Source organism: Rattus norvegicus, chromosome 19, assembly GCF_036323735.1.
Source record: "Rattus norvegicus strain BN/NHsdMcwi chromosome 19, GRCr8, whole genome shotgun sequence".
In the NCBI taxonomy this organism is placed as follows: domain Eukaryota; kingdom Metazoa; phylum Chordata; class Mammalia; order Rodentia; family Muridae; genus Rattus; species Rattus norvegicus.
This window is the reverse complement of record NC_086037.1, coordinates 70,203,485-70,212,245: the sequence shown is the minus strand read 5'-3', so window position 1 is coordinate 70,212,245 and position 8,761 is coordinate 70,203,485. Positions and strand designations below refer to the sequence as shown.

The following is an 8,761-nucleotide window of genomic DNA, read 5'->3' as shown; positions in this document are numbered from 1 at the left end:
ATTAAGTTCCTTCCTCAATTTCCCTCAGTGATAGATTGTGACATGAAAGTATAAGACGCACACACACACACACACACACACACACACACACACACACACACACACGAGACAGAGAGAGAGAGAGAGAGAGAGATTATATACAAAGGGGCTCTAGCAGGCCCAGAAGGTGACAAACATGGCACCAGCGGCACCAGCGGGCCCTGTCCTTCTCTCCCATTTCCTCTGCCTTCCTAAAACCCGTTAGATTACATTCCCAAGGCTAGCCACCAAGGTCTATTCCCTTATTTGGTCACTTCCTCCTCCTGAGGCTGACCATCAAGGTCCAGCTATCAAAGTATTGAAGTCCAGCCATCCAAAGTCTCCTTTGACTCACCTGATTAACACGCCCAGTTAAAACTAAACACAGGGTTTCCCCTTTCCCTTTATAAACCGCCATTTGCCTATGGGCCACGTCTGTCTGTCTGTCTTCTCTCTATCCAGAGGCAGTCCTCTGTGTCCCACTCCCTCCAGGACAAATACCCCTCCCTCCTCTTTCTTGTTCCCATCCTCTTCTTCCTCCTCTTCCTCTGTCTCCTGTCTTTGACTCTTCCTTCCTGCCCTTGGTCCCTCTGCAGCAAATAAATCTCCTTTATGCTGAGAACTTGGTCTTGGGCTGACTTGGAGGTTCTTTCGATAATATATATTTTAGATATCTTCTGTGAACGAGTGCTTGCTTGCTCACTTGCATGTCTGTGCGCCGTGGCACGCCTGGATCCTGTGGAGGCCAGAAGAGGCCATCAGATCCCCTGGAACTAACTGCACCCCTCCCACCCCGCACCCCCCGCCCCACAGTCCAACTGCTTTATGACAGCCGCAGGGAGAAAACTGGAGCAGAGTGCGGAGAAAACAGCGAGGTGCTCGCCTCCCCCGTCTGCCTCCGAGTGTCCTGTGGTTTCAGGGCTGAAGAGGAAACTCTCTTAATTATTTATTATAATTGTCCTATGGTTTACTACCTCACATATTTTATGCCCGACAAATGTGCGGCCTGAAAATCTTCCCCACAAATCAAAGATGACTTGATGGCTTCGTGGAGTTAAACTTTTTATCCCCGCGGGAGCACACGAGCGCGTGCGGTATTTCTGTGGGTCCACTTTGTGGATGTTACAGTGGGTTGCCCGTGTCTGTGTGGGGGACTGGCTTGAGCTCTGGGATGCAGGAGGAGGGTGACAACATCTCAGGAATTTGGAAGCAGCAGCGAACCAAGGGGAGTCACCTCAGCTATCAGACACATCTCCAGGTCCCAAGGCCTTTCCCACAGCTCAGAGGCCTGGAGCACCCAGCACCTCTCTAATCTGTTATCCTTCTCCCCGGGCCTCTGATTACTAGAGTCTGAGGAGAGGACAGTGGCCAGCTCTGAGGTGGTGCTCAGAGGACCCCGTGGTATATTCCTGTCAGGCGCAGTGTGTCAGCCAAACAACCGGCCTGTCACCTTTATAGAGATGTTCTTGCCTGAACCCTCTTTCAGAATACATTGTCTAAGCTGATGCCACAGGATGCTACCCACAGCTGTTCGAAGGGTCCCTGGGGGCAGGAGAGACCTCTCATCCCTTCCTCTGCTAGCTCGGTGACGAAAGAGCGGGCTGAGTGAGTCAGACGTGGGCCCAGATTGTCACACACAGATCAGTGTGTTTACATCCGAGAGCGATTGGAAGGGGAAAAAAAAAAAACTTGTTGTATCTCTCCACGAGTCGATGACTAATCTTTTCCCTGCGATGTGTTTTAGCTAAGAAGCAATAACTCTTCATCAGGAGTCTGCCCAAGGGTGCTGAGCTGTCATGGCAACAGCCCTCCACACAGACGGGCGTTCATGATCCTCCCAGGTATCTTTTCATCTGACATCATTCCAGAACGTTCAGTGTTTGGGCCGGAACACAGATGTAGGACAGGCATCTGTTTACAAGGACGGGCGTGTCTGTGGCTGTGCCTGAGTCCCGGAGAAGGGCAATTTATCCGTTTATATGGGATAGAGGTATATTTAGCCCTCAGTTCTGGAGGCTACCAAGGCCGAGGGCATGGGGTTGACATCTCTGCTCAGCCAAGCACCATCGTGATGAAGCAAAGCGTGTCACATGGTGAGACACAGCAAGCTGGCCAGAGGAAGTGGAGGTGCTAACCGAGCGAGTCCTGGGATAACCTGTCACTTGCTTGACGCTAGAATAAAGGAGAGTGTGTCTCGTCCCCTCGGTACTGCTTCCCTGGGGACCGGGTTTCCAAGGCTTAGACTTTGTGGAATATATAGCAGGGTCTATGTAAGTGTAATAGGTGTGTGTGTGTGTGTGTGTGTGTGTGTGTGTGTGTGTGTATGTGTGTGTGTGTGTGTGCGCTCACGTGCATATATATTACCCATGTAATACATACCGTGTAACACATATGTATTATGATATATACTGCCTGCATGTGTGTACATATGCAATATAATAGCACTGTATGATTGTGAGGTAGATGCTCTCCTCAGGCTGGACAGGACCCTTGCCATCTTGAAGTAGAGGAGCCGTGGTCACCTACACAGGACTCTCATGAGATCTGGTCTGTTAATGTTCCAGGCACAGGAAGCACAAGGCCTCCCGAACATCCCCACAAGTTCCCTCTTCTCCCAAGGATGTCAGTCACTATTAGGTATGAAATAAAGACTTGACTGGGCTGGGACTTGCTGTCAGTGTGGCTGCCCTTGAGTGGTCTTGTCCCTGTAAACAATCTCCACAGAGCCACCCGTTCGTTCACTCCTTGGATGAACACTTCCCTTTGGTTTGTTGATCTCTCCCTCCCTCCCTCCCTCCCTCCCTCCCTCCCTCCCTCTCTCTGGGATGAGCTGACTCATCATCATTCATGTCTCCCCAGGGAAAGTCCCATCACAAACACAGACGTATACGAGGGATGGCTAGACGGCCTCTAGTGACCTGGCTGCCCCCTGACGCCTTCTCCGGCATGAGGTATTCCAAAAGCCTGATCGAAGCTCCTCATTAACTATGGCTCCATGCCCGGGGAGCCAACAGATGCAGGTTCTTCTGACTCAAGATGGAAAGGAATTCCAAAGATGTGGCCGCTCCTACCCTGATGTACGAGCAGCCATGTGTGGAGCCTAACAGGGAGGAAGGCAGCTGCAGCCATGGCTGAACACTGGAGTCACCCATAAACCAGAGCTCTGTACCACCCAGGGAAGGGGAGCAGGGCGGGGACGTTGGTATGGAGGCCCCCAGTCTCAGGCGGGAGAGAGTGGTTTACAAGGGTTGTGGTTCACCATCAAGGGGCTACATCTTGGTCCTTAGCTGGTCAAAAGAGTGAAAGTTGCATCTGAGAGTTGAAGAACACTCCCCAGAAAGCAAGGGTATAGATAAGAAGGTGAGACTTCTGGTAGCTTCCTTCTGCTGACCAAGGCCTCTGTGTATCAATTCATAAAGCAAACTATTGTCAACGCTTACAGCAACAGCAGCAGCATCAGGGTGCTGTGCAGGACGGTGTTGGTGAGGAGCCCTAGGGCATCTCTACCACATCTTGCAGCCTTTCTGTAACAGTCAGATGAGGTAAACATCAGTCAGGACACAGAATCACTGATCCGTGTCCTGATCTAATCAACACAGTGGTCACCAGGACTCAGGAAGATAGCCGTTCTTGTTACAAGGTGTCAGCCTAAATCTCACGACGAGTCCTTTTGAAACCCCGGTCCAAAGTATTCCAGTCACTGAAGTGCACTGGGTCTTTACCAGACATGCTCTGTGCGTTCTGCTCCTCAGCCTCTCCTCAGACAGCAAATTCCCTAATGGATGGGCGGGAGAGTAAAGGGAGAACTTACAAGTCACCTGCCATGTTCCCCTGTGTTGATCACGTGGCTAGCATTAATCTCAGGCTGTGCACCAGTGAGAGCTACCTCACACAGATGAGAGCCGCAGGCAGAGAGAGGGTGAGGAGCTTGCCCAAGGTCACACAGCCAGTTGGAGGAGGAAGCATGATTCACTCCCAGCAATTCCATGGCGGCCCAGAGCTATTTTTGGCTACGCTCTTCTGTCTTTCAAGTCTCAGAACCCTGAAAACAATGCGTGCTTGCTGAGAGCCCTTCTGGCCAGCCATTGCCAGAGGGGAAATGGAGTCTAAGGAAGTGGAGATAAACTGTGACCAGTACAGGTAGCAACCAGCACCCCCCATGTTGAAAGTGATCAAGTAGCCATGTTAAGAAGCAGTCCTGGGGGCTGGGGATTTAGCTCAGTGGTAGAGCGCTTACCTAGGAAGCACAAGGCCCTGGGTTCGGTCCCCAGCTCCGAAAAAAAGAACCAAAAAAAAAAAAAAAAGAAGCAATCCTGATCTGGGGAGATGGCTCAAAGGGTAGATACTTTGTGACAATCTCAGTTCAGACGCTCAGATCTCACAGGAGGCCAGACTCAGCAGCCCACACCTGTAATTCCTGTACTTGCATAGCGAGATAGAATGCTGGGATAGTAGACTCTCTGGTTTACCTGGCATATACAATGGTGAACATCCTACCCCGACACGGTAGAGAACAAGGACGGACACCGAGCCTGTCCTCTAACCCCCACACGTGTGCTCTGGGGCACCTGAATACCTGCACCCAGACACACAAACACCTGCACCCATGCACACAAACACCTGCACCCAGACACACAAACACCTGCACCCAGACACACAAACACCTGCACCCAAGCACACAAACACCTGCACCCAGACACACAAACACCTGCATCCATGCACTCAAACACCTGCACTCAAGCACACAAACACCTGCACCCAGACACACAAACACCTGCACCCATGCACACAAACACCTGCACCCATGCACAAACACCTGCACCCATGCACAAACACCTGCACCCAGACACACAAACACCTGCACCCATGCACACAAACACCTGCACTCATGCACACAAACACATACACATGTCACTCATCACCATGCACATACATGACCATACATATGCACACACATAATACATGAACATACACATACATATCACCATCCATATATGTGCACATGCCTATATACAACAAAAGATTAATAAAAAAAGAACTATTCCCCCCTGTATTTTCTCAGGGGACCTCAGAGCAGAATCTTCTGTCATCTAAAATACATATTCAGGCAGAATCTGTGGTTCCCAGAGTGCTGGGATAGGGTTCCCAGATGGGCAGCTGTGGCATGGTCCAGGCAAGGCTGGTTTGATCCCAAGTTCACACTAAAACTCACAGATGTTCTTGTTAATCCAATAACTATCGTGAACATAGTAGGTGTAGCCCCTGTTTGAGGTTCAGGGATCCAAGGTGAGAACAAGGGCTTGTCCTTTCCTCTGTGATCTTGTTTAAGTCAGGAAGAATAGACATTGTGCAGCGAGCGGCAGACAAGGAAGATGATTTCTGCCAGTGCTGTATGTGGTGAAGGATGACGGTGTGTGTGTGTGTGTGTGTGTGTGTGTGTGTGTGTGTGTGTGTGAGATGTGTTTTTTAAAAAGATAAAGAGAGGGAGGGAGGGATATGTTTTATGGATGTGTCGTGAGGAATGGGGGGATGGGGGTACCTCTGCGGGCCCATGCTGAGGCATCCCTTCTCCCTGAGGAAGCCATATATCTGTATAGTATAGAATAGAGTTTATTCAGGGCATGGGGAGGGGAGTTGAGAGGGTAGTAGAGGCAGAGAAAGGCAGAGAGAGAGAGAGAGAGAGAGAGAGAGAGAGAGAGTCTAGAGAAATAGAGGCTGGCCATGAGCATGTGGAGAGACGGGAATGAGGAGAGAGTGGGGAGCAAGAAGGAGAGGAGGGGGCGAGCAGCCCCATTTACAGTGAGTCAGACCTGGCTGTTGCCAGGTAACTGTGGGGTGGAGCTTACACAAAAACGCTAACAGCTGGTCCGGAAGCGCAGTTCAAGGAGACAGAGTTGGGGGAAACTTTCCTAAGAGATGACTTAACAGAGTCTCATGCAGCCAGAAACTCTAAACACATCCTGGGAAGAGAGTTTCTACGAACGAGAGAAGCGCTTTGAGGTGCGATGGTTTCGTTTCCCAGGGACTGACAGCTAACAGCACTAAGCGTGGAGTGAGTTCTCATGCAGAGGACCCATGGCCCAAGCTGTAGTGTGAGTGTGTTCTCTGTGCAGCGACACACACTGGTGGGGGCTGGCAGGAAGAAGGATCAAGAAGGATCGTATCTGATTGTAAAGAAGACTTGAACTTCAGATTCCCCTTGGCAACTTCAGAGGTCCTAGAGACAGATGCCAAGCTCAACTCGAGCACTAAAGGACTTCCCTTGTCTCTGTGGTTTATTATGTTGAAAACAATCTTGACCCACTAAGCTTAAACACTGCCAAGAGCTGTCCCCTAGCCTTCCTTTCTCTTTATTTTGCGCACACGCACACGCACACGCACACACACACCCTCCTAATGCTGCAATTCTAATCATGGTATGCTTTTTAATTAAGAAAGTATATCAAACACAAAAAGACTCTGGGTCAAAATGGGCAAGCCATCCTCACTTTAATTGATGTGCCCACATCCATTTACATATTTCATATTCGTTATTAAGCCTGAGGGCAAAGTGGTCACTCCAGGTCATCAGACCAACAGAAAGGGAACCGCTGGTCTAATTTAGGTCTAATTTGGATTAGTGTTGACTGAGGGCGCTGTAGGTCAGCTGGGCCCAGGTCATCAGAGAACAGAAAACAGGACAGTTACAGTTCATATTTTAACCTAGCCACTCGTGTCCATGGGAGATAGAGCCCCGTGGGTGTCAGGGCTGTTTCGTTCTGAAGACTGGTTGGGAATTTGCTGCAGTAAGTTCCATAGCTCCAAGCTTCAGTTCCATGATGCCCACCACAGGCAGCTGGGAAAATGAACTCCAGCAGCCACCTAATTAGATGACCCCGGCTAGGGAAGACGGGGCTTGTTACCCTGAGCACGCTGTCATATCCTCTCTCAGCTCCAGCTCACTGCGGGGTCTGTAAATCTCTGATTTCTACCTTTAGGATACCACAGAAGGGCAGAGAGATAAAGGAAGGCATTGTTTATCCACCTGTTAACTTCCACCATGGATGGACTCTTGAACAACCCAAACTGACAAGAATCTGACTCCAGACTAAAGGTAAAAGGCGTGTCATGGGAACTAGTGTTCTATCCATCACAAAGAGTTCCAGGCAACCTGTCCTCCTGGACTCCCCTCCACCTAATCCCCAATCCCAAAGGAAAAAAACAGGAAAAGAAACATGAAGTCCACACGGGAAAACACACATGAAGTCTATACAGGAAAACACACATGAGGGTCACACAGGAAAACACACATGAGGGCCACACAGGGAAACACATATGAAGGCCACACAGGGAAAGGGGCATGAAGTTCACATAGGAAAACATATATGAAATCCACACAGGAAAACACACATGAAAGCCACACAGGAAAACACACATGAAAGCCACACAGGAAAATACACATGAAAGTCACACAGGAAAACACACATGAAAGCCACACAGGAAAACACACATGAAGGCCACAGGAAAACACACATGAAGGCCACACAGAAAAAGGGGCATGAAGTTCACATAGGAAAACATATGAAGTCCACACAAGAAAGCACACATGAAGTCCACACAGGAAAACACACATGAAGTCTATACAGGAAAACACACATGAGGGCCACACAGGAAAACACATGAGGGCTACACAGGGAAAGGGGCATGAAGTTCACATAGGAAAACATATATGAAATCCACACAGGAAAACACACATGAAATCCACATAGGAAAACACACATGAAAGCCACACAGGAAAACACACATGAAAGCCACACAGGAGAACACACATGAAAGCCACACAGAAAAAGGGGCATGAAGTTCACATAGGAAAACATATATGAAGTCCACACAAGAAAGCACACATGAAGTCCACACAGGAAAACACACATGAGGGCCACACAGGAAAACACACGAGGGCCACACAGGGAAAGGGGCATGAAGTTCATATAGGAAAACATATATGAAGTCCACACAGGAAAACACACATGAAAGTCACACAGGAAAACACACATGAAAGCCATACAGGAAAACACACATGAAGGCCACACAGGAAAACACACATGAAGGCCACACAGGAAAACACAATGAAGGCCACACAGGAAAACACACATGAAGGCCACACAGGGCGTTTTTAAAGGGATGTTCAACAAACCACTGTAGGAGACTCAAGTCGGTGAGGTCGCCTGACTCCATGCTTCTTCCTTTGTGTCCCTGTGACAGGACCTGAGAAGAACCACTTAGGAGATGGTATTTCAGCTCATGGTCTCAGTCAACAATGGTGGGGAAGGCGTGGCAGAAGGAGCGCATGAATTCCTCACATGGCGGCGGTGGACTGAGACTGGGATTAGAGGCGGGAGAGAACTTTCAAAGGCCTGCCCTCAGCGACCTGCTTTTACCAGCGAGGCCCTACCTGGTAATGGTCCCGCAACCACGATATTCAGCAAGAATTAACTCTGCTTTTAAAATATATTTTCGCGCGATGCAACTTCGCCATTGATTTTGTTTTTAAGGCAGGCTCGCATGTGGCCCAGGCTGGCTTTTGACCTGTTAGGCAGCCAAAGCTGGCCTTGCAAACCTGAGTGTTGGACACAGGAGGTGTGTGTGCACTCAGCTGGATTCATAGCGCTTATGTATAAGAAGAGAGTTCCCAAGTTCCTTGAAGTTTAACAAGAAGCTCCTGCCAGCTTGCAGAAACTGCCTGCGTGTGGGAAAGCCCCACCCA

General features: G+C 49.5%; 1 long non-coding RNA gene across 2 annotated transcripts; it reads left to right on the top strand.

Annotated features, from left to right (window-relative positions):
• The first annotated feature begins 1,632 nt into the window (after nucleotides 1–1,632).
• LOC102557452 (uncharacterized) lies at nucleotides 1,633–8,524 on the top strand. Of its 2 annotated transcripts, XR_005496907.2 has the most exons (5): nucleotides 1,633–1,859; nucleotides 2,583–2,655; nucleotides 2,878–2,969; nucleotides 6,996–7,111; nucleotides 8,260–8,524. It is a non-coding gene; the product is annotated as an uncharacterized LOC102557452 (long non-coding RNA). The 2 variants fall into 2 exon arrangements; XR_005496906.2 differs by lacking the exon at nucleotides 1,633–1,859 and having other exon boundaries at nucleotides 2,404–2,655.
• The last annotated feature ends 237 nt before the right edge of the window (nucleotides 8,525–8,761 follow it).